We start from the raw sequence: 25,833 nt of genomic DNA, 5'->3' as shown, positions 1-25,833 counted from the left end.
AATATGTCATCAAACAAATAATTCAGAGCTAGCCAAGGGTCTGTAGTACAGCTTTACATCTCTATTACAAAGGAATGTATATTTGCTTTTAATAAAGAAAGGCAAGCCAATCCATTACAAATTGAGACCACATCTAAGCCTCTGCTTTCTTCCCTTTTCCCCAGACTCCATTTGAGCAATTAGAGTGGTTAATGCTGGTGTGCATGCCAGCGGATATTAAAAATGTAAACTGATAAAAAATACAACTACCACCATTACCACGTTCAAATTCCTCCATTCACTTGCAAATCAATTTATCTGCCTACAGCCCTGTCCCAGCCTTTAAATAACCCTCCTCAGCAGACTGCTCCACCTCCAGCCAAATAATCCAGAGAGAACCCACTTTGTGAAAGATGTTTAAGTATCAACAGCTAGGATATTATCTTCTTACCCTACTCTAGGAGAAGGGGTAAGGTAAGCAAAGCAGCATCAGGACAGCAGCTCCTCTCCTCGCTCCTACACCCACAGCCTCAAACAGCCTGAGCCACTCTCATGGCTCTCGCTGCTACCTCAGTTAATCACAAAACAGAGGTGTTCAGCCAAATCCTGCTTCCCAGCACACTTAGCATGATTATCCTCAGCCTCATTTTTCTTCCCACAGCCTGCATATGATTCGCAGGAAACGCACAGGATAAATGGGATCTCTTTGTGGGTACCTGAGGATCTCCTAATCATTTACTGCAAAACTGCTACTGCAATCTGTAGCCACAGCCTAAGAAAAACGGTGTCATTTATCAAAAAGTAACTAAGAAGCAGTCTTCTTTAACCCTGCACCCTGCACCAGTAATAGAGTGGTGGGGGGAGAAGAAAAAATAAATAATCCTCCCCAACCACCATTCCCAAACATGGCTACTTAGCTTTTGGCTCCCAATCTGCAAATCTAATTTCAAAGATGCAGAAGTGGTCTGCGTGTTACAGCTGTTGAGCCCACACAAGTCTCAGTGCAGTCAATGGGAATCAGGATCTTTGAAAATCAGGGCCCTGAATAATGGGCTCTATTTTTAAATGCTCATTTATACCATGCATGGGTTTTTCTCTTGTCAGGTGCCTGTAATAAAGTACATGCAATTTCATAAGTGTCCTTTGCTTCAACTAAGGCAGCCCAGAAAAGTAGGGGAAAATGTCCCAAAGCTCACAGTACTGTTCTTTCAGCACTAACAATAGTCTGTGGATGCACCAAAAATGCTGCTACTGTAAAAAACAAACAAACAAAAATACCAGCCTAGGTCTTAAGGGAGCATGAAAAGGTTATTGTGAGCATTGCCAAAGATACATGGTTTCAGATGTGAATTATCTCTGAATTTACCAGTATGGTCTCGTCCCACTAAGGCTCTGGATAAATGCAAATATTGCCACAGGGGATGGCAGTGCTGGCAAAAAATAATTCCTAAAACAATTTCTTACACTTATGCTGAGAAAAAGAAAAATCTGCTTCATTTCAAATTCACAGAACATCTAAACGTGCTAAAAACATTCACTTTGATATTTATAGCTTCGATAAGACATATTTCCATTTTGTACTAGTGGATTTTAATGCCATAGTTGTTAGAGCTAAAACAAACTGGCCTTCCAGAAAGCAAACCCAGTGTCAAACTAACATGATATTCCTTCGAAAGGTCAGCAAATTTACAGAAAGAAATGGCCAGTCCAGATTGTGTCACCTGCACCAGCAAGAACACAACACTGTAATCAAGCTCTGGTTTGTTTTATTTAAACAGTTATTTGAATGTAATTGCTCTGAAACCATATGCATCGTTAAAATTATTCCAGATAACATCCTTTCTCCTGATTCCAAGGTAACTTTCTAGCTTTAATTATAAGTCAATTAATATTAAGTAATTTGACTGATTAATTTTAATTAAACCTGTTGAAAATTGATTTTCCTTTAGCAAGTAAAGATGATGCTCTAGTGCGATCATCAGGAAAGGAGGATGGGGGGGCGGCCGGGGGTGTTGGGGGGGAAGCAGAAGAACCAGCACTCAGCATCCAGACGAGAAAGAAGATGTCTGAAGAAATAAAGAAAGCCATCCCCCGGCAGGCCCGGCAGCCGGGCAGGGAGCCGGCGCTGCGGGAGGCACCGGGGGCTGCGGAGCGCCCGCGGAGCTGCGCGCCCGGCCCGAGCGGGCGGCGGCCCCGGGGCGGCGGGGGAGGAAAAGTTCGCCGGGGCGGCGGCGGCGGGTGCGGGGGGTGCGTGCGTGAGTGCGAACGCGTGTGTGGAAATCTCCCCGCGAACACCCCCGCGCCCCGCAGCCGCTCCCGCCGCCGCGCATCCCCGCGGGCGGGCACCGCTCGGGCTCGCAGCCGCCGCAGCCCCGCACCCGCAGCCCCGCACGCATCCCCCCGGCCGCGGACACGCACACACGGCTCGGAAACCGGCCCTGCCGAGCGCCCCCGGGCTCAGCCCCGCAGCCGCCCTGCCCTGCCCTGCCCGGGGCCCCGCGCCCGGCCCGGCCGCCCCGCTCCATCCCGGCGGTCCCTCTCTCCTCCATCCCGGCCGCCCTGCTGCATCCCGGCCCGGCCGCCCCCTCCCTCCTCTCCATCCCGGCGCGGGCTCGCCCCGCACGCCGGGAGCATCAAAGTATTTACCAGTTCACGGCCGCTTTCCCGCAACCGCAGCCGAAGCTGTAATCCGCTGGATTCGCCTCCTCCGGCTCTCCCAGCCGCTGGGAGCGGGAGGGCTCCCAACAGTGCTCCGGACACTTCCCAATTATACCGATTTTTATATATTTTTCTGCCCTTTCCTGGGATCGGGGCGCGGGAAGGGGGGGCTGGAAATCCCCATCCGGAATCCAGCCTCATCCGTGCCGAGCCACCTCCATGTAAATCCGACCATCAGGCAGGCAATGGAAATGATCAAACGCTACTTCTCTCCGTCTGCAGGCAGATAATCCCACTAATCCAATAGATCTCCCCCGATCCGAAAGTGCCCTCCAAACGGATCCCTTCGGCTCGATGTCCGGCGGGCGATCGCGGAGCCGCGGCGGTGCCCCGAGGGGCGCGGGAGGGGCGCGGAGGGGCGCGGAGGGGTGTTAATCTTTTTTGGCTCCTGGATGCACGGCTCGCTCAAACCGCCGAGATCCCTGCTTTTTCCCCTATTACACGTTTCCACTCCAAATTGCTGCTGGATGAAAAATGGTACAAAGATACCCCCAGCGGCGGCGCGGCGAACAGCGCGGGCAGCCCCGGCCCCGCACCGCCCCGCACCGCCCCGGGCGGACCGGCCTCCGGGAGACCCTCCCGCAACGCCCCGGCCCCGCTGCGGGGCTGGGGGGTCCCTCCGGCGGCCGCGGGAAGCGGCACGGAGCGCACGCACCCCCGCGAGCACCGGGGCACAAAGGGATGCCAGAGCAGGGTGGAGATGCTGCACACACCTGCGTGCGGGTGGGCTGCTGCCTCTCGCTTAATTATACCCAAAATATGTAATTGATGTATAGTTTCTATAGAGAGATGTGGATTATACGCAAATATTTCACACGTGTGTAATTTGGGATGAAGCCGTGGTCTGTCTTACTCGGTTCATCACTGTCTGCACACAAGATATAAGTGACTCTTTTTGTTTCCCCTTGCTGTTTCTTGAAATATTTTACTTATTTTTCATTGCTTTCTTTCTATTTCTAGTTGAGGAACAAAAGTATTCCCTGACCCCAGCCCTCACGCTTTCTAGGATCACAGTAGACAATGAAAGTCGACAACTCAGGGGATGTGGGGAGAAAGGAAGGCCAGATCAGAAGGGAAGGGAGAATAGCCCTTTGAATGCTGATGGGTCTATTCATTTTTTAAGAACAGCCACAATCACACGTTAAAACATCCCGAGTTAAGCCTCTTGCAGAGAGCTCATTAACATCTCCTGTTATTTTAGGAGAGACTTCCCTTCACATTGTGTTTAAAATCTATATTTTGCTCTGCTAACATCCACCTCAGTTTGAAATATTGACACTAACCAAGCAAAGCAAACCCACTCATGTTTCCAAGCCTACAGCCCTAGGCAAGGTCTGGAGGTGCCCGAAAATTTGATAAGCTTTTACACCCTCACCTGAGAGCACATCCCAGTGGAGGGAAGGTCAGTCCCAGCCACGCTGGGCTATTTATGTCTCTCAGTACCACTGAGGATATGGATCTAAATGCCCATGGCAGGAGTGACAGGACACAGCAGCAATTTATCCTGTGACATTCCCATGTACTGGAATAATCCTGTCCTGGGCACGTTTTTTTGCCTGTCTCAATGACTATTATAGTCCATTTTTAATTAGGATAGTCCAGAATCCTTCAGTACTCTGAAATTTAACTCTTTTGCTGTTGCCAAAAGCGTACAACTCTCAGGTACAAAGGGAAAGGCAGAACATACTCTGCTGACAGGGCAATCCCATGAATGTTGCTATGTTAGTCTCAAGGGAATACTACATAGGAAAAAAAAAGTTTCAAAGCTAGAAATGAAATTTGTATATGAAAATCAATCACTTGCCACCAGCCACAGATCAACCACCAGCCTAAAAACTATCACCAAAGAGGCAATACCAGGTGAGATATTCTGCCATTCTTCATCTGCACAAAACCCTGGAGTAACTTTATCTTTGTGTTGTTCTTTACACTGAAAAGCAAGAAATAAAGGTGAAATAAAATAACAGCACTCTCCTTGTCACAAGATAAACCACTGGAATCTAAGTGTGCAAAGTTTTATTCTCCCTCCTTCAAGAAGGATGTGCCTATCTTCCCTGGTTCCCCTGAGCCACCACATGAACATCGCCTTGGAATGCTCTGACTATCATTTAAGCAGATGATCCCCTACTAACTGGGGGTGGAAATCAACCCATTTATCTCTTTACCATGCCTTTTGTGGGAGGCAGGAGCTGAAAATTTACACTCAATTTGCAACAATCCCACCTTTGGCCACCAAGTCTCCATCAGGTCCTAACCCATCTTCACTCGTGCAGAGATGGCACCAAACTGTTGGGCACATTAAGCTGTTCTTCAGCTCCCTCTCTCAGCAGTCATGTGTGATACCACCAGTCACACACCACTTTTGCTCTGGCCTGTCCCCAGGGTTGGGGTCCCTTTCCAGAACTTTCCCACTGTCTTTCACTCTGCTTCCCTGAGCTGTGAGTCAAACATTTCTCCCTCCTCCTTCCCTCCAGGGGTCTCAGTAGCTCTCCTCTCATCCAAAATGCTGCTGGGGAAAGAGGAACACTGACTTGTGGGAGGGAACAAGATTTGTCTGCAGCTCCAGAGAATCGTACAGGTCCAGGAAGGGATATTTGGCTGGGAAAACAAAGTATAGGGCCAAACCCTTACACAGAGATGTGAGAGCAATAGCTGAGCCTACATATGTGGTAATAATAGATTATATTCTAATATAGTAAAATAATCTACAACATTCCTGTATCCATGCAGTGTCTGATGCTGATTCAACCAGCAGTTTACAAGCAGGACAACCTTGCCCTATAAGAACTACGTGGCTTGCACACACATTTATTTTCTCATATACATATATATATATATATATATATATATAAAAGTATATAAAAATATTTATATAAGGTTGGAGCTATATGATCTTGAAGGTACTTTCCAACCCAAACCCACACCATTCTATTCTATGGAATACACACATTTATGCCTACATAGAAATGTGTAAAGAGTGTTTTTGGATTTGTTTGAAAGTGCCTGTAATTGATTAGAGCTTTGTTAAATATGTTCTAATACCCTGCATGTCAGAAAGAATTACACATTCATTGCAATCTGGGGAATGCAAAACTGGTTTAAAGACTGGCATTATTTAATATTTAGTTCAACTGAGTCTTGATAGGGTTGTGTTATCTGCATTTATTAAAAGAATGAAAAGAGAGCTAAATTTCCATGAACTGAAAATCCATGGAAATTTCAAAGGCCAGCATCCTGCAATAGTCTAAAATTCCCCTCTGCTCCATTTTCTCTATTTTAAGAACATGAAACCTTTCATACAACCGTCATTGTAAGCAGCAAACTTCCATAAAGAGCAAAACATACAATCAAAAGCTGAAAAGAAGAAAGAAGCTCCCAACTAACAATCCAAGCTAAAATGCACATTGAGGTACATAAAGTATGCACCCGAAGCTTTGAAGGTAGGCAAGTTTTTTGATGCAACACAAGTTTCATGAGCTATTGAAATATGTAGCTTAAGACAGTCAAGATTTTCTTTCAAATATAAATTTCATCAGACTGTGTTTCTCAAAAAAAATTAACCTTTTGAATAGGTAGAACAGGTGGAACTGTTTACATACACAAAATACTAAATAGTCATTAATTTGTTTGTCTCAAGGTAGCTCATTAAGCTGTGTGTTACAATAACTTTGTTGAACATTTTCTTTGATTTCATGAAACTTAAGATTGCTCATCTCTGTGCATTTATATTCTTTAGATTGCCCGGATTGCCAGATCTTTAATGAAATTGTAATGCCTGCCTATGAGCTGCTGTAGTTTGCTGTAACAGCTGAGTTATTGCCATTCATTTGGTTGAACCTTGCCAAGATAAGCCACTTAAAGAGGCCATCCCTCTTCACAGAGCATCTTCACAAAGACACAGGGCCCTGACAGTCCTTCAGGCACTCCAAACATGGTTATCATTTGCTTTCTTCAATATTGTTCTTCTGTACTAAAACAACTACATTTGAAAAAAATACAATTCTTTGTTGTGTGGCAAAGGGCTCACTTGAGACTGGTCAGAGTTTCACAGATCAAGAGTCAAGAAAATTATCAGCACTAGTCTGAGTGCTCTGACTTTAGCTGCCTCTAGCCCACAGAAGTCCCCAGTACTCCCATCCCCTATGGCCTCACCACCACCTCTGCTGCTCTTCAGTGCTCAGGAACACTCATTCCCTTCCTCCCACCCACGACGGGAGCCATGCATTTTGTCATCTGATGGGATTTGTATTCGGACATCATGCAGGTTGTCCTCGGTGACATTCACTTTTTATCATTAGCACCCTGCACTGGGATGTTTAATTGGCTGTGTTGTATCTCTGCACTGTAGATCTATTTTGCGTTTTCATTTAATTAACAGCCATGACCAGTGGCCTGCTGGATGGTAAAGCATTCTGTGAAGTAGAATCCTACTGGATTAAAAGCTTTGCTGGAATGTTTCAAACACCCATTCAGCCTGAACTTCTCAAAAGCAATTTTCTATAAAGTACTGCATTTCCAAAACACAGTGCTCGAGGACGTGGGAAGAGGAAGAAAACAGGACCCAAGGATGACACAAACCCTGCTCCTACGGAGTCACCCCTCTGCAAGTGTTGACTGGATGCTCAGATGAGCACAATCCACCCATGGTTATTCTGAGATTCCGAATTTCAGGTTCTTTTGGGTGCTGTTCAAAGACAGATATTGATAAAAAAAAGCCATTGCCAGTGTTCTTACTGGAACTTAATCAGTAGATTACAACACATTACAACGCTGTGCTTGCCAGGGAACTCTGAATTAATTATAAAATCCATTTCCTTGTTTATGTGGCTGGGAATACATTTACAGAGGAGTTTTATGACTCTGTTCCTTCTCAAAATTTCAGCTATTATTTGAAGCTTTGCAGTGACCCAGCAGAGGAAACTATGGGGCTAGACTTTGTTTTTTTAAATTATGAAAAGCATTTAGACAAAGAGTTTTCTGTTCATACAGTGTGAAAAGCAACCAATTTCTGGTTTTTTAATTAAATTAGTTGAAACCTAATGTTGAGTACATACTGTATTCTGCTTCCAATGTGCTGAGTTTGAAAGCACACAGGGACATTCCCTGACAGAGCTGCTGCTCTGAGTCACTATTACATGCAGTTTATATTCATTTAGACCCAGCAAGCAAAGGACAGAGAACTATGGGCCAACTTCATCACTCATGAGATGAAATGGAAGTCAGAGGAACCTCATCAGAGTGTTCTTCCCTAATATTTAAACTCAGTTAAAAAAAAAAAAAAAAAAGAACAGGTGACCTGGATTGTTAGCATTTGCAAGTGTAAGCAGTAAATTGCTCTCCACATGCTTTTGCTGTGGCATACCTTTTCCTTTTTCACCATTCACTTTCCATAAGCAATGAAAGCTTGAACTTCTGTGAATTAAGACTTGCTGGAGCTTTGACACACTCTGTACTGACAGAGCATTTTAGGTTCTTATTTAAATCAGTCAGTAATGAGATGACTGTGAAATACATCATGATTTTACTACCAGCCTCTCTTGGCATCTGTTTGCCTCCAGTTACGATTGCGCCGATAACTTGGTGACCGATATAATTAGCCTGGCTGTCATTATGGCCACTGGCCAAAAGAGCCAAAGATATGTCTTAAATTTTCTTTTCAGATGCACCAAATAACATGATCCATTAATTAAAACTCAGGCAGTTGCAGTTAATTCCTGACAACTGAAAAAGATGCAATTTGAAAACACTCCTAAAGAGCAGTAAATCTCTTCCAATCTGCTTTGTGTGAGCTGCATTTGAAAGAAACTGGGCTGTGCTGGGGTTTGGGTGCTGGGTTGGGAGTAGGGGCAGAACCCTGCTCTGGCTTTGCCAGTGACCAGGTGGAGACCTTGAGCAAACTCTTTTATCTTTCTGCCTTTAACTCTGCCTAATCCATTTTGATTTTTTATCACCAGGGCAGAGATAATCTTCCCATACCGAGGAGAAGGGGGCAGGCATGTAGGGATTCCCAAGCTGGGAAGGAGAGGGAGGTCAAGAGGCAGCCTCTGCCAGCCCCAGCTTGGCGCTGACCCACACAGCTGCCTGCAGGTGCAGCAGCAAATCCATGCTCCTGTAGGGAATTGAGAGACCTCTGAAAGAGGCCAGACACCCCTGAGGGCTGTGTGGGACTGACTGGTTTTGTGGAGGACTCAATATGAGGCGTTCTTATGAAATTCTGCCTAAATAAGCAATAGAAAATAATGAGAAGGCAGAAAAACACTCCATAAAGGATACATTCCTGTATTTTGCAGGCATTTATCAGCATCGGTGGTGATGGGAAGTCCAGGAGATAATATTGATATGAAAATACCATTGTACAAACATTGTAACATATTCATCTTAGCAACTCTTAAAGCTTGTCATGCCTGGGAATCTGATTCACTGCACCATGACAAAAAATACAAAATTGACATGTACAGGCAAGAACACACAGGCAAAGCAGGGAGAACAGAAATTGTCAAGGATCTCCATGGCAAAGACACCTGAAGAGCTCCTGAACTGAAGGACCCAGAGAAGCACCATTTCTAACTGGCAATGAGAGGGGCAATAATTCTTCTGAAAATACAACTACTTTTAAGGAAGTAAACTATAGGCAGATACAATCACTTGTGATTCTGGAAAATCTCACTGTAGTGTGAGCTGTTCTTTATAGCCCAGTAATACTATTCCTGTAAAATCTAGCAGTCCGAACAATTTAATAGCAAAGCAGCAACATCAAAATTCTGCACTGTAGTTGTGCATGCGTGCAGGGTGCATGTTAGGTTATGAGCCTTTGTGTCTCTTGCTGCACACAGACACGAGATAGCACCAGATCTACATGGTGAGGCACCCTGGAAAACTGGACACACCAACAGCACCCCTGCTCTACGTAAAACATCTGCAGATACTTCTCTCTGCTGTGGCAGGAGTAATATAACCTCAGGAAGCCTCAGCTGGCATCCATGTAGGCAGACAAGGAAGAAAAAGAAAAAACAACCAAACAAAAAAGAAATAAAAAAGAGACCAAAAAGAGAAAGAAACTACATTAGAGAAACTGCAGCAGCCTAGAGGGCTATTATTTAATTGATGTCATAACCCAGGAGAGTGTGTGATCCCCTCTATACCATGGTCATGCCACAGGGTGCTCTCTACCTGGACTTTGAAACTGCAGCTGTTTTTTATAGCAAGATCAGCTACAACCATCTGAAAGTTAAAGCTATACAAACACTTTGTAATACTTATGTGTGGCTGAAGTGAATCCCACACACAGAAAGACAAGACCTTGAATTTTAATTTTCAGATTTCTAGGTCTTGATTCCAGAATACTACTTTTTCTCCCCTCACATCTGGCATTTGCAGAATTTAATGAACAATGTCTCTAGCATTCAGAATTAGCACAATACAGCTTAGTCTCCTTCTGTGTGCCAAACTTTGGCATTCCCTTGCTGTAGGAAAGTGAGCACAGTGGTTCTCAAAAACTAGTTTCTTAGGCGAGATGAAAGAATTCATTAGTTTTCTATTTCTCAGACTTCCCTTCCTATTCCAGACAACTAGAGCACCCAGATTTCCTATTTCTACTAATAATGGCGCTGTAAAATCTTTGCTGGCAAGCGTTATTGTTCCAGCTGAGAAATTTATTCTTATAGATGAGAAAAAAACTCGTGCAGCCCCCTCCGAGGTCTGTGCATCAGCCAGTAGAGGGTGCAGGAATTGTGGCTGCATTCCCCACACGCCTGAGCTGGCCACTGCTGCTGTTCCAGCTTCTTTCTAAAGTGGGCAAATATAATAAAGCACCTAACGCTGTGTTATGGGTCAGTTCAGTATTAAATAATGTGTGCAACTGAAAGGCATCTGTTCTTCTCAGCTTTTCGTTTTCTCTGTTCACAGCTGCTCTGTGTTTACAGCGATGCTGAACTTGTGCTGCACACGTGAAATTCAGACTGCAAGCTCACATTGCAAACGTTAGAGATGTCTGGATGATATTTTCATAGTCACAGGATTTAAAAAAAAAAGGGCATCTCCTACCAATAAAAAGGTTAATTTCTATTATTCAGGCTTCAATCAAACAAACTTTCCCTGAAATAAACCAAAAGTGTTTCTCTAACACTGGAAATATTAGCTTGGAAAGGGGATGTCAGGAAGAGAAGGGTTAAGAGGCATTTGTGTGCAGAGGGGATGTTGCATCAGCCCTTGTTAAAGGGAGAATTATCCCAAGGCAGCATTTCCTCCTTCCCCAGCCGCCTGTGGGTTACACACTCCCGGGTGGTGGGGCTGCTGGTGGGCAGTCCCAGCTCCACAGCACTTTTCAGACCAGGTTTGTCCATATTTTGCAGTGGGCTGGCACAGCTGTGAGTCAGACAACACCTGCAGGAGCCCACGATCACACCTGCTACAGTCCAGAGTTTCACATCTGCAATTCCACTGGCAGTGCCTGCTCTACCCAACTGTCTTGGAGTCTGCTAAGGCCAAAATAAAACACTGGGATTTAGGGGGGATTCAGGCCATGGGAATCTAAGGCCAGTGTTTCAATAAGCCTAAAACTCTGTTCGAGTCAGCTCAGCACCAGAAGAATAAATGAAAACACAAGGTTGAACTTGGCAACTCTGAATCATAGAGGTGAGCAACTATCAAGGAATGATCACAGTGTAATAATCACAAGATACAGAGCATGAAAGGGTTTTTGACAGGTGAAAATGAACACATTTACACTACATGCAGCTAAAATTTGAGTCTAAAATGAAGGATATACTTTTCTTTTTGCGCAATAATTTGTTGATCTAAAGACTAAAACAAAAATTCTTGTTTCTTCAGCGTGTACTACATAACTGACAACATCTTTCAGCGTTGTCTGAGGTTTGATTGCAGGTTACCTTTCAAAGATTAGACAAGATAAATCACCCTGCATTAGCACACCTATCTGACAAAATGACATCTCAGAGTGGCTTGATAAAATATGATGGTAAATTTTACAGGTCAATAATCTCTGCCCGGTATGAGCAAAATCAGTGTTGTCCACTCCTTTCCTACAGAGTTATCAGCGATGGAAACAACCAGCAACATCTCAAATGAAATGTCTCAAATCTCAGTACAGTCCCTGCAGCCATCCAGTTCATCAAAGTAAGAAACAGGCTGAGGAGAGCTCATGTTCAATGATGCTCTGAGGGAAAATGACTGCCTGGCATAAGCACTGGAAGTAGGATGTGGCTGACTGATGGTTTCGGATTGGTTTTTTTGAAAATATAGGGTAAATTGAGTGATTTGAACCAATCATGGAATATATTGTGCAGCACAACATTCTTCTACCCTGCAGTCTCCCTTCTGGGAAATCTGGAGTGGTGGGGAGTACATTTATCAAGAAAATAATGACCCCAAACAGACTCCTTGAAGCCTAAGGTGGTTTTTTTATAAGAGGACTCAAGGGAACTAATTAGGGGGAAATAGCTCCTCAATGTCCTGAGTGAACTCCCACTGAGAAAATAAACAATTTACTGATTCATGCAAGTCCAGACATCCAAAGATAGTCATCTTTATGACATGTTTTTTGCAAATATAGAACATAGAATGGCATGCAGAGGCACTGTTTGATAATGAAAGGTGTATATATTCAGGGATAGACATTTACCATCATTATTTGAATTTTTATCTTTGAATTTGCAATTAAGATATACCAAAGAGGTGTATAGTACTGTACATAATTCAAAAATTAAGTTAAAAAATCGAGGTTACTTTCTACCAATTTTTATAGCCTTTAACCAATTTCCTCTCTGTGCTATGTTCCATTCATTCTTTGGAAAACAGGAGATGCAGGAGTTTTGGGTGTGGACAAATTGTCAAGGAGCAAAGGTTCTAGAACCAGCATTGAAAACACATGGAATCTTTTGGGCCTTTTGGGCCTTTTCCCTTTGATCAAGAAAGGAATAAAGCCCTGAAAATAGAAAACAACAGCAGTTCATGTATTCCAAAGGTACAGACACCCAGAAGTAACGTGGAGTGTCAGAGGGAGGGCTGGCAAGAGCCAAGGACAGCACATTAATATTTAGACTGAGCATCAGCAGAACTGTCCTGTCAGTGTGATGTGTGGAATCATCCTAAGGGAGGTAACTGAAGCTTGCTGCTGACAACCATCACTTTTCAGCATTTCAGGCTGGCAGCTCTGTTTCTACACCAAACATTCTCATCAGTCCTTTCATTTTATGGTAAACAAAAGGAAAATGTGTAGAGCTGATACCATCAGCAATGGATCTCTATGAAATAGGTTTGCATTGTGAGAAGCTGAAATGGAAAGAAATGAAGAAGTGAGATGGGGTCCCCAATAAAAAAAGGACATGGACCTGTTGGAGTGAGGCCAGAGGAAAACAAAGATTTTCTGAGAGTTGGAGTCCCTCTGCTCTGGGGCCAGGCTGGGACAGCTGGGAGTGTTCCCCTGGAAAAGAAAAGTTCTGAGGAGACCTTAAAGCCATTTCAAGGCCTAAAGGAGCTACAAAAGAGGTGGAGAGGGACTTTGAACAAGGACATGGAGTGATAGGACAAGGGGAAATGACCTTAAGCTGACAGAAAGCAGGTTTATATTAGAGATGAGGAAGAAATTCTTTACTGAGAGGGTGGTGAGGCACTGCAACATGTTGCCCAAAGAAGCCCGAGGCCAGGTTGGACAGGGCTTTGAGCAACCTGGTCTGGTGGAAGGTGATCCTGCTATCTATCTATTCCTGATACTCTACAAGTGCTCTTCTACCTTTCAGATAACTGTGGTTAAATCTGATGTGCACACCTTCTTCATGGAACCTTCCCAGACCCTCATGGTCTGCACAGTTATGACTCACAGCTTAAACCCCACAGTACTTCTACATCTGGTCCTGTGTGCATTTATTTCAAAAAACATGGTGTAACTCAAATGCACATGGATTGCATGGATTACAAGTATGGATTCGTTCATTAGCAATACTGCCTTGCTGTAACTACAGCTGGAGCACCTTAGGGAATAAAGTTCTTAATTCTGAGTGTTTGGGAGAGACAGATTTGCAGTTGTGTTATCTGAACTGTCTGAAAGCAGAGCACTCATTTCACACACAGCGGCCAAGCCACCAAACAAATGCTAGGAATGCAAGAAAACCTGATGCTCAAAAATCTATAAACTGCCAGTGGACTAAAGAGCAAGGTTTTACCCTCCCTTTCTCATCCCAATTTACCCTAAAGCTGCAAGTATCATGTGAAAAGCAAAAAATGATGATTGACTCTCAGTTGTGGTTTGATTGTTCTTCCACAAGGTGGAACAGAAGCCTATTATAATTAGGGATTAAACATAACTGTGGCTAAAAGTTCTCACATGTATTAGGACAGTATCAATAAATTTTGAAAAAAAAAATCTAAGTTTTTAATGTATTAAAACAACAGAATTATTAATCAGGACACCTAGTATAATAAATCTTGTCCACATATTCTAGGTTGTATTAGGTGCCATCACAATATCATGATCTAGAAAGGATTATATGTGGTACAGATCAGCACAAGATATTGCTGCAATTAAACTAACCTGGGCACAATGTTCACCTAAAAATGCCTTGATGGAATAAGATAATGATGTGAAAGGGAAAAAACAATTATTAGCCTCACGTCCTCTTTGTGCTTGGGGCCCATGAATAAAATTTTGGGTGAAAATTATTTGAGATCTACAAAATGTTGCCCATCAAATCAATGTTAGAATAAATTGTATCTGGCTTGTAAAAGAATTTTACTAGAAAGAAAATTTAGAGAGTTCATTCTGACTAGATATCACCCAAAAGAAGATTTATGTATTATAAGGTCTATGTCATTGTATATTGGAGAAACGTGATTGCATGCAACTTCCAATTTCACCCTCCTTTCTGGGCATTTCTCAGAAAAAGCCATCCAAACCAGCAGTCATTTATCTTTGATTTAAGCACAATTCGATGCCTGCTTAATATACACAAAAGTAATAACTCAAGACAGCAGAAAATGTGCATTTGACAGCCTTCCAAAAGACACCAATGTATTTTAACATTTTTGCATTTCCAGGCATAAATTCACAGGGGGCTCTCACAGGAAATGACTTGAAAAATTCTGTGCACTAGTATGTTATCTACAGTGTATTCATTTTTTCAGCATTTTTAGCAGCGTGTTCTTCATGCTTTATTTCCTGTAATGCTTATAGGATTGTGCTATTCAGAGACCCTGTTACTATTTACCTGTACTACACTATTACCACTCAAAACACCAAAAAACTGGGGATTTGCAGGATTTTTCCACTGGACAGATTGTAATGATCATAACAGTCTACAGAAACTCTCTATAAAATATGACTGACAAAACTATACCCTAGAGAGCAATGTTTAAATAATAATATACATACATAATGTCGTTGTTATATTGATTTATACAGATGTGACATTACCTACACTTTATGTGAAAGAAAAAGACAGTTAATAAAAAGGAAAATCTAGTCATATAACTTACTCAGTCAAGGAAAAAACTTAAACCAGTGTTGAACAACATGTATACATTATTCTCCATCTCACACCCGCCTCCTGAAACATATCCAAAGCAAGAATTTTATAAATAAAAGAGCAAACCAGCTCCTAGATCAAACATCCTGCTATTCACAGAATGATCTGACTTGGCCAGAAAAAAGATTTCTCTAAACAAATCCCTCTGAATAAAACATCTTTTCCCCAAAACCTATCAGCTCACTATTGATTTCTTTAGGAAATTTTGCATCATTAACAGTGAAGGGTAGTTTCAAAATATCCATGAACTTGCTAGTGAAGGTGGATTAAAACATATCCTAGCCAACACTGGAAGTTTTTAAAGGTACACAGATTTACCAGCTGCAGAAGAAAAAAGCTAGCAACACTTTTGCCATACATACACCTTGCTAAATTCATAATAAAATTCTTGAGTTCATAAAACCCCCCACAAAACCAAGTAAAAGGCACTCTGACCAATCATTCTCTTGAATTGTTTTTTGATTTCAATCAAACTGAGACCAGAGGACACCCGGAGGTGTCTGGCTCCTAATGAAAGAAACACATCTACTGAGACAAGATCGTATTTTGTATATTTGTTTTTCCTGTTGAAAATACAGATTGTGTTTCCAATGATTCATAGCCCAAACTTCTCCCCTTCAGCTCTGGAGTGATGAAACGACCAGACTGAAAATAGGCTCCTGTTCAGACCCTAATGTCTTCAGTGATTCCTTAGTCCATCTACAACACAGCTCCTTAAAGATGATGCTTGGTTCAAAATTACAATGTTAAGTGAATTATAATGTAAAGTAAAAATCCTTACCCTCATATAAATTTAATATTTGATTGTTCCAATGACATAATTGTCTAAGGCAAGCAAAATGGGATGAAGACAGAAGAATGGTAAACTCAGAGGAGAAAGTTACAAGCAGGATTTTTTCTGCACTCCTTTTTACGGAAAATGTAAATAATTTAGAACCTGTGTACCAAGCTCGCACCTCATTTTCTACTGTAAGTTATCATGTGCACAAGATAGTTTTTTATGCTGTATCAATTTTTAAACAGACTAAATTCCACAGATTATACAACATACCAAAAATAAGACACCAGTTTCATGAAAGCCAGTGGCCTTAATGCAATAAAAACAGGCAGATAAAGCAAAATAATATATTAAGATCAAACATACCAAAATAAGTAAAGTATTCACAATATTAGGATGCTATATCTTAATCCATAATTATTCAGTATATCCAAAACATTGAATGGAGTATAGTAGTCCGCAAGAAAAAGTCCAAGTCATGAGGAGAAGCAACAAATGCCTTCTCCTGGTAGTTTGATGCTTGGAATGATCTAAGCTAACTGCTAAAACACTGAGTGAATCAAGAAGCAGAGAACTTCACATGTGAGCAGGAAGACAGACAAGAAATGACTGTCAGACGTTATGACAGAAATCCAAAACACATTGCACAGCATCTGAATCCCAGCCCGACTCCAGAATCCAGGCACAGCCACCCTTCTGCAGGGCTTCCCAAGGACAAGGTCAGAAGCATTTGGCAAGTGAAGGTGGCCACTGACTGCACTGTGTGGTGGATGGCCCTGACAGACCACACAGCCAAATCAAGACAGGAAAAATGCTCCCCTTCTTCTAGCTTTAATCCACCTAGGGAGGCAGCATGGATGGTGATAAAGCCATGAAAGGACATATAAATACGTCAGGACAGCTTCCACTCAGAGCCTGCAGGACTTAATTTTAATAGTTAAACAAGTACAAAACCAGCTGATATTCTCCTTTGAAAGCTGCTGTGTGCCACTGACAGCTGAGATGATTTACAGGAGCCATCAGAAACTTCAGCCTGCTCCTCTTAACAGTTCATTTTTATTCAAGAAAACAAAGTAAAATGGGCTTCACATTAGGCTCTCCTGCTGTCTTAAATCATGAAATAATTGTGTTGAAATTCATCATGACCTTGTGTTGCGCTTCTCTAAATATCTCAGAATTATTCTTCTAAAGTAAACCAAATCAAAGAAACCAACGCTCCCAAATAAAAAGAGCCTAATATTGATAACAAGCTTTCTTTTCCACTAACAGCCGGACCATTACCACTCCCAGGCTGATAATGCCTGTAAATTAAGATATCCAGTGACATTTAAGCAAGTGGAGAGTTGACAGAAATTCCCATCAAGCTCTCCTTGCAAGGTTAAGAGAAGACCTTCAAGAGAAAAGAAATTTGATTGGTGATACATTTCCCAGGTCGAGAGGGGCTTCATATTGTGCCCTAATGTATTACTTCATTATATCATTTATATGCTTCTGCTCTAGCATCAGTCATCACTAACGACCCAGCCCTTCCTCATCCTTCATGCAGCACTCATCAGAACAGGCTCCTCTCAATATTTTTGTCCCTTTTTGACCAAGGTACTGGTTGCCATCTCAATTCATTACCATCAAAACATGACAGCTACAGAATTAGCTGCAGAAAAGGAAGATTAGATTCCCAAAAGCAGAATTCTGGTCCTTTCAGCAGGGAGCTGAGCAGTGCCACTACCAGATTGCAGAGGTCCTCACCTCTCAGGCTGTGCTGCTGGTTATGAGCAGCTGCTCTGAAGCTCCACCAGTGTAATTGGCTTGCAGCTACCTTTCCCTTTCCATCCAAAATGCAAGAAAACTTCTTAGTATTCTCCATCTGCAAGCCTGTCATTGCTTTACTCGGCAGAAGTCTAAATGCCTTATGCTGCTCCCAACACAGATCTTAGTAGGAGAGGGATAGAGGGGCTTAGAGAGGTCTCTGCTTCCTCCTTTCAGCACAGTGTGCTTTCCCAGGAGTGCTTTTGAATCTTCCAGGGGATATCCACCTTAAAGTTGCCAAAACAAACCCTCTTCTGCCTCTTCCAAGCCTTTCCCTGGTACAGGCTACATTCTTACCACAAAAAGTCTACTGGAATGGTCCAAAGCTGAAAGGACAGCTTAAATCTTCCCTTCAGTCTTGCTGCTCCATCCCAAAGGAGGACACAGCTATTCCTCAGCAATGTTTGCCAAGCCAAATGTGCTTTGTATTGCCAGTACCTGTCCTGTGCTTCAATCCAAAGAGTAATGCCACCATTCCGGAGCAATTGACACAATCCAGAACAAGCAGTCATTATAAATCACAATGTCCTAATGAAGGATAAAAAGAAAAGGAACATTTATGTGGCAGACATATTTCACAGCACATTTACGCTGGCATTTTTCAAGAGCTGAAAAGGTATATGGATAGAGGGTGAGAAAGGAGAAGTGAAATAAAGAACTATGATATACTCGCAGGATGTCTGTTCTGAGCACAGAAAAAATTTCTGAAAACTTTTTAAAGGTCATGGTTGCTAGAATTTACACTGAAAACTTGAAATTCTTTTCCTTTTACCTTGCTGATCTTAATGTGTCCTTCTCCTTTGTGACTTCATGCCATGCCAAAGCTTGTTACTAACATTCTTAGGCTTGCAGTTACTGTTCAGAAAGTATTATATTTATGATGCAGTATATTACGGTATATTTATGATGCAGTATATTACGGTAATAATTAATAACAATTTACTTCAAGAGTTTTCATTAGTGTGATCCCTGACATGAAATGCAGTGCAGAACACAACAAAATTATAATAATATTAGTAATAGAAATACAAACAAGAGATGCAACTGTCTGTATAGTTCAAGGAAGTGGCACCTATTTGAAGGAGATCTTGCTGGTTTTCAGCAGTATTTAACCAGCATGAAAGGAAACCTCCTATGAGCATGTGGGCTTTGATGTCTGAAGAATTTGTATTGCCATGTAATTGTTGTAGTTCATTTCTCCTGTGCAATTCTGAAGGCTTCATTGTTACTACTACTCTAGAATAAATTCAATAATTGTGATCCTTAATTTTTAGTCTGCTTGCTTGACCTTCATACTTTTAACGACAAGGAGCCTCCACATCAGACATGACAACAGAAAAATGCCATACAGCACTTAATGCCCTTTAAAATGCTTCAAACATCTTACTTTTTTTTTTTTTTTTGTCTTCCTTCTTTCTTTTTTTTTTTTTTTTCCCACTAGGGATTGCTCACACTTACAGATGGTGAGGGATGAGCAGGTTAATGACAGGACCATAAAATAAAACTCCACTTAAAGTCAGAGTAAACGTAGCAGCAAGCACCAGGATCTTCTGAAAACGTAAATGAGTCTGCCAAAATGGTTACATATGTAGCAGGAACAGCAAGTAAATCCAAGTCTATGGTCCTAAAGAGTAAGTGTAATCACTATTTTATCTCCATTTAAGTGATACATTAGGACAGAAGGAACACCACTGCGTTCCTTGCTGCACAAACAGATATTTAACAGTGGTAGCATTTTATGCAAACTACCTATTAAGCTACTAAGAAAGTGCCAAAAAACGCAGCAAAGTAATTAAATAATGGACAAGGCCTGAGTTTTATTATAAGGTTTCCAAACCATAAAAGCAATGCCAAAAGATAGTATAAATTCAGTATTGTTTGAATGGACTCTTGAAGTCCTGTACTCTAATCTACTCTTTATTACTCATCCACAAAACATCTAGCAATTTTTATTACAAGTCCCATCCATTACAGTATTAAACTTAAATTCAATATACACTGCAAGGTCGTGATCCTGCTGGTAATGAAAAGCTGTGTCTCATAGAGCCTGCTTCATTTAAGGCTTAGATCTCTTGACCTACTAAAAAAAATGAGTCTCACAAAAGGCACGCTCAGATGTCAGAAGGAGTCCGCTCAGCATCCAAGTGGAAAGTTTACTTAGTATCTCCAAAAGCTTTAATTGCACGCCAGGCCCGATTTATAAAGCCCTTCTGATGTTCATGTTCTGGAAGAAAACCCCTCTGGCTATCTGATGTCGAAGTTGAAATTAGTCCTTTGGATCAAATAACCACAACACAAAACAATTTAAGCCCACTGATTGTGCATTTTACCTGCTGCTGGCTACAGCGAGCCCATAATCTTTGGATTCACTACCATTTTACTCAGTATTTGCTAAGTTGTGTGTTAGACTTTGTAGTACTGCACCAGCAAATGTAATAACACGATTAATGCTGGTTTTCAAAAGGTAAATAGAATATTCTGGTCTGAATATATACTAAGGATGAAGTCAGAGTGACATCCAACCTGTGACATTACTAAATTATAGAAGACCTTATATTCTTAATATTAGGAAACAGGTGTTTATATTGAAAAAACCACCCAATCCTTCACATCTTTATCTCCTTTTCCTTGCATAATTATTTTCCTTCCTCCCATCTTACTACCTTTTTAGCATCTGAAACTGAGTGATTGCTTCATCTCGGAAGCAGTGTGACACCTTAAATTGTTTGCATTTCGATTCTGGAGCATGCAGCCAGTATCTGTCAAACAAACAACATAAGGCATGTGTTCTTGATGAGTTAGGTCAATTAATACTAATTGTAGTGCTCCTGTTATCTCACTGCCCTTGTTTCTTGCCACTAGCTGTCCAGATAAGGACTTCTGTGAGATAACAAACCCAGACCAGCTACAACACCCATCCAAAGGTAGAAAATTGCGCAAAACCTGTCTACTTATTGCTTAGCAACAGCCTTAGTACCCTGATTTGCCAAGGCAGTTCTCTTTTGCAGAATCACTGAATCCTTTAGGTTGGAAAAGACCTCCAAGATTGTCAAGCCCACCTGCCAACCCAGCACTGCCACGTCCACCACAAAACCCTGTCTCCAGGTGCCATATCTACTTTTAAATACCACCAGGGATGGACTCCATCCTCCCATCAGCCTATTCCAGTGCTTCCAAGATCATTCATTGAAGATCTTTTTCCTCATATTCCATCTAAACACAAACTCACCCACCAGAGCAACTTGAGGCCATCTCCTCTTACTCTGTAACTTGTTACCTAGGAGAAAAGACCAACCCCACCTGCCTACACCTTCTTTTAGGTAGTTTTAGAGAGAAATAAAGTCCCCCACAAGCCTCCTTTTGTCCAGGCTCAGGAATGCATGAGGATAAAATAAAAAACCTCACTATGATATTTTTATTTTCTGTCTATACATGAAGATGATCTTTTCCTTTCTCCACCCAGAACTTTCCTCATGGAGATATTGGATCAGTCTAATAGAAATCTTTCTTCTATCTCCAAAACTAGTGAGATGGAAACCAGTTGTACCTTCATATTTAGGGACATATTTACTGTTAGCCACACCATTTTCCCCTCACTGGTATGAAAAATTGCTTTCAAGTCAGTTTTCTGTAGCAAAATACCTGCTTGTGAATGGTTGCCAGGAAGAAGGGTTCCTAACCTGGCTTAATGAACTAACCCAGAGGAGACAAAAAAAGAATTGGGCTTCTAGCAAGGCTGCTGGGATTTGCAAACCATGCTGGGAATGCAAAGACAATGTGGCAAAAACAGAGCCACGGCTGACTACATTGCTCACTGTGAAAACAGTGGTAGAGCCCATCCCAGAAATTTAAACACTGAGTGCAGGATAAAGAATGGAAGACACATTTTATAAATGGAGACTAAAAAAAAATTTTCAAACACTTAGGGACTTCATGTGACATTCCCATTGTTAGGGATGGGAGCTGAGCCAAAGTGGTTATACTTAAAGAGAAGAGACAGTTTGGAACTGTTAAATGGAAATATTTTGTACAAAATGTGTAATTAAATTGTGGAACACTCTTTCATTGTAAAATACTTTACTTAATAGCTTAGGAGGATGTAAAAAATACTTAGATATTGTAGACATAGAGACACATGCAATATATCATATCCAATTACTCTAAAATAGTGTATTAGTCCCCACTTGTAGCACAGAAAAAAATTCATCTTCCTGTTCAAGATACAGTGCTCTCAACCACTGGGGCAAATATTAAACTGCTGCCTAGAAGTACATGTCTAAAACTGACAAAGCAAATAAGAAATTATGAAAAAAATACCGTTTTTCACACTTCAAGGAGTGGTGTAACACTGATCCTTATATGCAGAGCTGAGCCTTATGTCCTCATTAAAAAGATGTGTTTTCCACAGACAGACAAGGAAATTGAGTAGAGCACATAGGAGTTAATTCACAGCTCATTGATGGAATTCTTGATCTACTGAGGGTCAAGTGATTAAATCATTGACCACCTAAAACATTAATGAGCAAAGCCATGTCACTTGCAGGTGGTTTACAGCTGAAGTGACATTACAGGAAGGAGCAGGTGGTGATGAGCACTGAATATGTTTTCCATCCACAGAGATAGGTGAGGGGGATAAAAAAAAACAAAAATCCCCAGGCAATAACTTCGAACAATTATTTGGCCGCACAGAATGTTTTGAAGACAGCAGAAAAATACGAAGCGTAGGAAGGCAGGAAAAAGCTGATTTCTCATTACAGAAAGAAGGCAAAGCTAGCCCTTCTCTCATATCAGCAGGAGCTTAGTGACACCTCATTATTTTGGAAGTTGCTACTACAAACAGCTCTACCAAACATTGAGTGACTAAAGCACCTGCTTCCCCTTTTGCCTTTGTCTATGCAAAAGCATCGAGCTTAGTGTATTCTCTTTAGAGTTAGGTTGGCTTTTTTGTCTTGTCTTATACCAAAACATTCATTTTTGAGGGGAAAATCCCTCAAAATAGCATATCTGAAAGAATAATAGCACCAGCAACCATCAAACTGGTAACACAAACATTCACTGAGCAAGACAGTAGATCTGTCCAGGGATTAGAGCTGATAACATGACTCTGCAATGACATTAAAGCTGTAAATTTAATGGTAACTTCACATTCTGAGGGGTCTTGTTCTCAAACTTTCATTACATTTCACAAAGAAAGGTAAAATTATTCTTTCTTTCACTCAGCACATGATACTTTGTAAAAGTAAACAGCGAACATAAAGTAATTTCTAAAGAGATTTCACATACAAATCTGAACACACTCAGTGGCCTGTCAGGAAGGTGCAGCAGACCATAGGAAAACACAGTTCATCAGTGACAACAGCGTAAATTTTACCTTTCCCTGCTGAAAGGCAAAACATTGGCTGTAAAAATAAATCTTTAAGATCCCCCAGAACCTTGACATCAAGGAGGAGATTTCAACTGTGGGAAAGAAATGCCAATGTTATTACTTAAGTTGTATTTCTTACTTCTTCTTAGATTTTTTTTAAATTATCTACAACTAAATTATCTTTGCAACTAAACTTGATATGAGAGTTCTGAGAGTTAGGAGTAAACTCAGCACTGTTCTGTATTTGTATGGCCAGCAACGGTGGCAAAATATCCCTAGATGAGAGTAGGATGCTTGCACATCAAGTTGGGAGTAATACATACTCTGCTCTAACAAAATACTCCTATATTAGTGACTAATCTAATCCCAACAGATGTATGAAAATGGTCCTACTATGAGTGAACTCTGTTTTCAATTTAAAAAAATCTCCTTACTATTGTACTATGCCTTTTATTTAAAGCTACCACCATTTTAAATCACTTGGAATTACCTTAGGTGGCTATTCCACTTTCAGCTGTAGTTCACATGGAACAAATATTATCTCCTGATTAAAGACAGTGAGAGAGCCTAATGTGTAACCCACTTTACTTTGGTTTTTGAATAAAAATAGACAGTTGAGAAGAGATAGCACTTTCTTGAAGGCTCTTGTGGATTTAGAAAGCAAGCCATGTCTGCATACACAAAATATTCATTAGATTGTGCTAAGAAAAAAAGTGGAAAAATAATAGGCTTTACAAAGGGTAGAATTTGGAGAAGTGAGTATAAGAAAATTGATGTGAACTAAATAGAGTCCAGAAAATCAAGTGTAGTAAAGGAAGGATATTACTGGCTATGCTTGTTCCAATAAAACATTTACAGAATGCCACAAATGGGAACTGGAGCTGCTGTGCAGAAGCAGAGGATGAGGAAAACAGTATCAAGGATGAAATGACAGCGTCAAAAAGGTAGAAGGCATCCAGAATACTGGAGGGTTATGTAAATGATAACAAGAGCCTGAGGCAATAAAAAATACTTGAGAAAGCCAAATTGTAAAATGAGCATCAAATAGTGCAAAGCATCTCAACTAGTACCAAAAGATATTTTAAGCATAATTACACACCCAGCAACTGACAGGCAAGAAAGGTGATGGAGTGTAAAGGAGCAGGAATGCTATACAGCAATTATTCCTGTACCTAGCTCTAAAACTGAAGAGGGCAGACAGTTGCCTAAAACTCAACACATGGAAATGATGGTGAGGAGTTAAAAGAAAAGGTGATGATACCCAAACTGTCAATTAACTCGATTGCTGTTCATAAAAGCCATAAGAGACCAGAGCCAAACAATGCTCATCTAAAAGTACTACATGAAGTAAGCACAGAAATTGAAGAAGGTGTAATGAAAATTTATATTTAGTACCATAATTTCAGGAGACTGGCATGGGGCCAAGCAGACACACAGCAAGAAATTACCAGTCAGTTCATTTCCCATTAGTTGTCAAGCAAGTCTTAGACAACCATTAAAAGGATCACACTAGGGCTGGGGAGGAGGGGAACATGAAAATTCAGAGCATAATCAAGGACAGCTAATATTGTTTCAGGTCATGCCTCAGTAACTCAGGTTTCATTGAGCCTGTTACTGCCTCGCCTGGCAGAGGGGCGCACTAAATGTCAAAGACGTCAGTTATTTAGATTGTCAGAAAACATTTGACAGAGCTCCACCTCGAGGAGGAAAGCAGTGTTATAAACCACCAGACAATCGGCTCTAATGTGTCAGCAAGTTAATTTTGCTATTAAGCATGCAGTGCCACTGCAGAGTTCAAGGTGTTGGAAACCAATGTAAAAGCAAGCAAAGAAAAAGTCTTCACTAGCCCAAGTGTGACTAAAGGAAAGGTTACAGATCGGATATGCTTCAGAGGAGTGAAGAGCTCCTCTGAAGTCACCCTCCAGGGGAATTTAGATCCAGGGTAATTAGAGCTGCATCATCTTGACAAGTGGATCCAATTAGTTACAACCAGGATTCAGAGGTGAAAAGAGGACACTGGGGATCACAGTGGTCCGGGAGGGAAGTTAATTTGGGTTGTTTTTCACTGGTCCTGCATTACCTGCAAGAATCCAGACTTGCCCTTTTCACATGGATAGAGACACATCTGGACATCCAGCATCAACCATGGGCACACAAGCTCCTTCCTTGCCAGAAGGTGTGGACAGGTGCCCTTCTTGATGATGGGATAATGGATTTTGCCTGTTCTGCAGGCTGCAGTAAATGAAGACTGTTTGTACTTTTGAGTGCTGCTGACACCTGTTGTCTCCCTACCCCTTTGTACTGTATTGATGCAGGCATCCAGAAATGGATTTCAAACACTTACCCAGGAAAACCTGTTTTTCTTCATCACGAAAAGCTTTTGCACATGACTGTCTGCACGATCACAATGATTAAATATGTTTAAATTCTTTTCCTGAGTTTATCAAAACCCTAGAAAGGCAAATCTTGCAGAAGCACATTGAGGTGCCTCCTGCCTTGCTCAGAAGTCTCTCCTGGGGCTGTGTTGGTGCCTGGAGTGACTACCTGGAACAGGCTGAACAGAGTTAGAGAATAAAGCAGGTATTTATCAAAGGCCTTCAGCAGATACACTTTGGGCAGTGCAAAAACCCCATGGAGGCTACACCCAC

The 25,833-nt window shown here is 41.5% G+C and overlaps 1 protein-coding gene across 12 annotated transcripts in view; it reads right to left on the bottom strand.

Annotated features, from left to right (window-relative positions):
- NLGN1 (neuroligin 1) overlaps positions 1 to 25,833 on the bottom strand; it is a 484,028-nt gene that overhangs the window by 305,929 nt on the left and 152,266 nt on the right. For 4 of the 12 annotated variants that reach the window (XM_068200315.1, XM_068200308.1, XM_068200314.1 and 1 more), the window contains exon 1: positions 2,626 to 3,180. The exons of 3 other annotated variants lie outside the window; for them this stretch is intronic. The gene's annotated coding sequence lies outside the window, so the exon portion shown is untranslated. Of the gene's footprint in view, positions 1 to 2,625; positions 3,181 to 7,294; positions 7,382 to 25,833 lie in introns of those variants that run through there. 5 more of the 12 variants (XM_068200313.1, XM_068200316.1, XM_068200317.1 and 2 more) reach the window with 2 other exon arrangements.

This window comes from Anomalospiza imberbis, chromosome 10 (assembly GCF_031753505.1).
Source record: "Anomalospiza imberbis isolate Cuckoo-Finch-1a 21T00152 chromosome 10, ASM3175350v1, whole genome shotgun sequence".
Classification (NCBI taxonomy): Eukaryota; Metazoa; Chordata; class Aves; order Passeriformes; family Viduidae; genus Anomalospiza; species Anomalospiza imberbis.
Note: the sequence above shows the minus strand (reverse complement) of the source record. Positions and strands in the feature narration are given on the sequence as shown.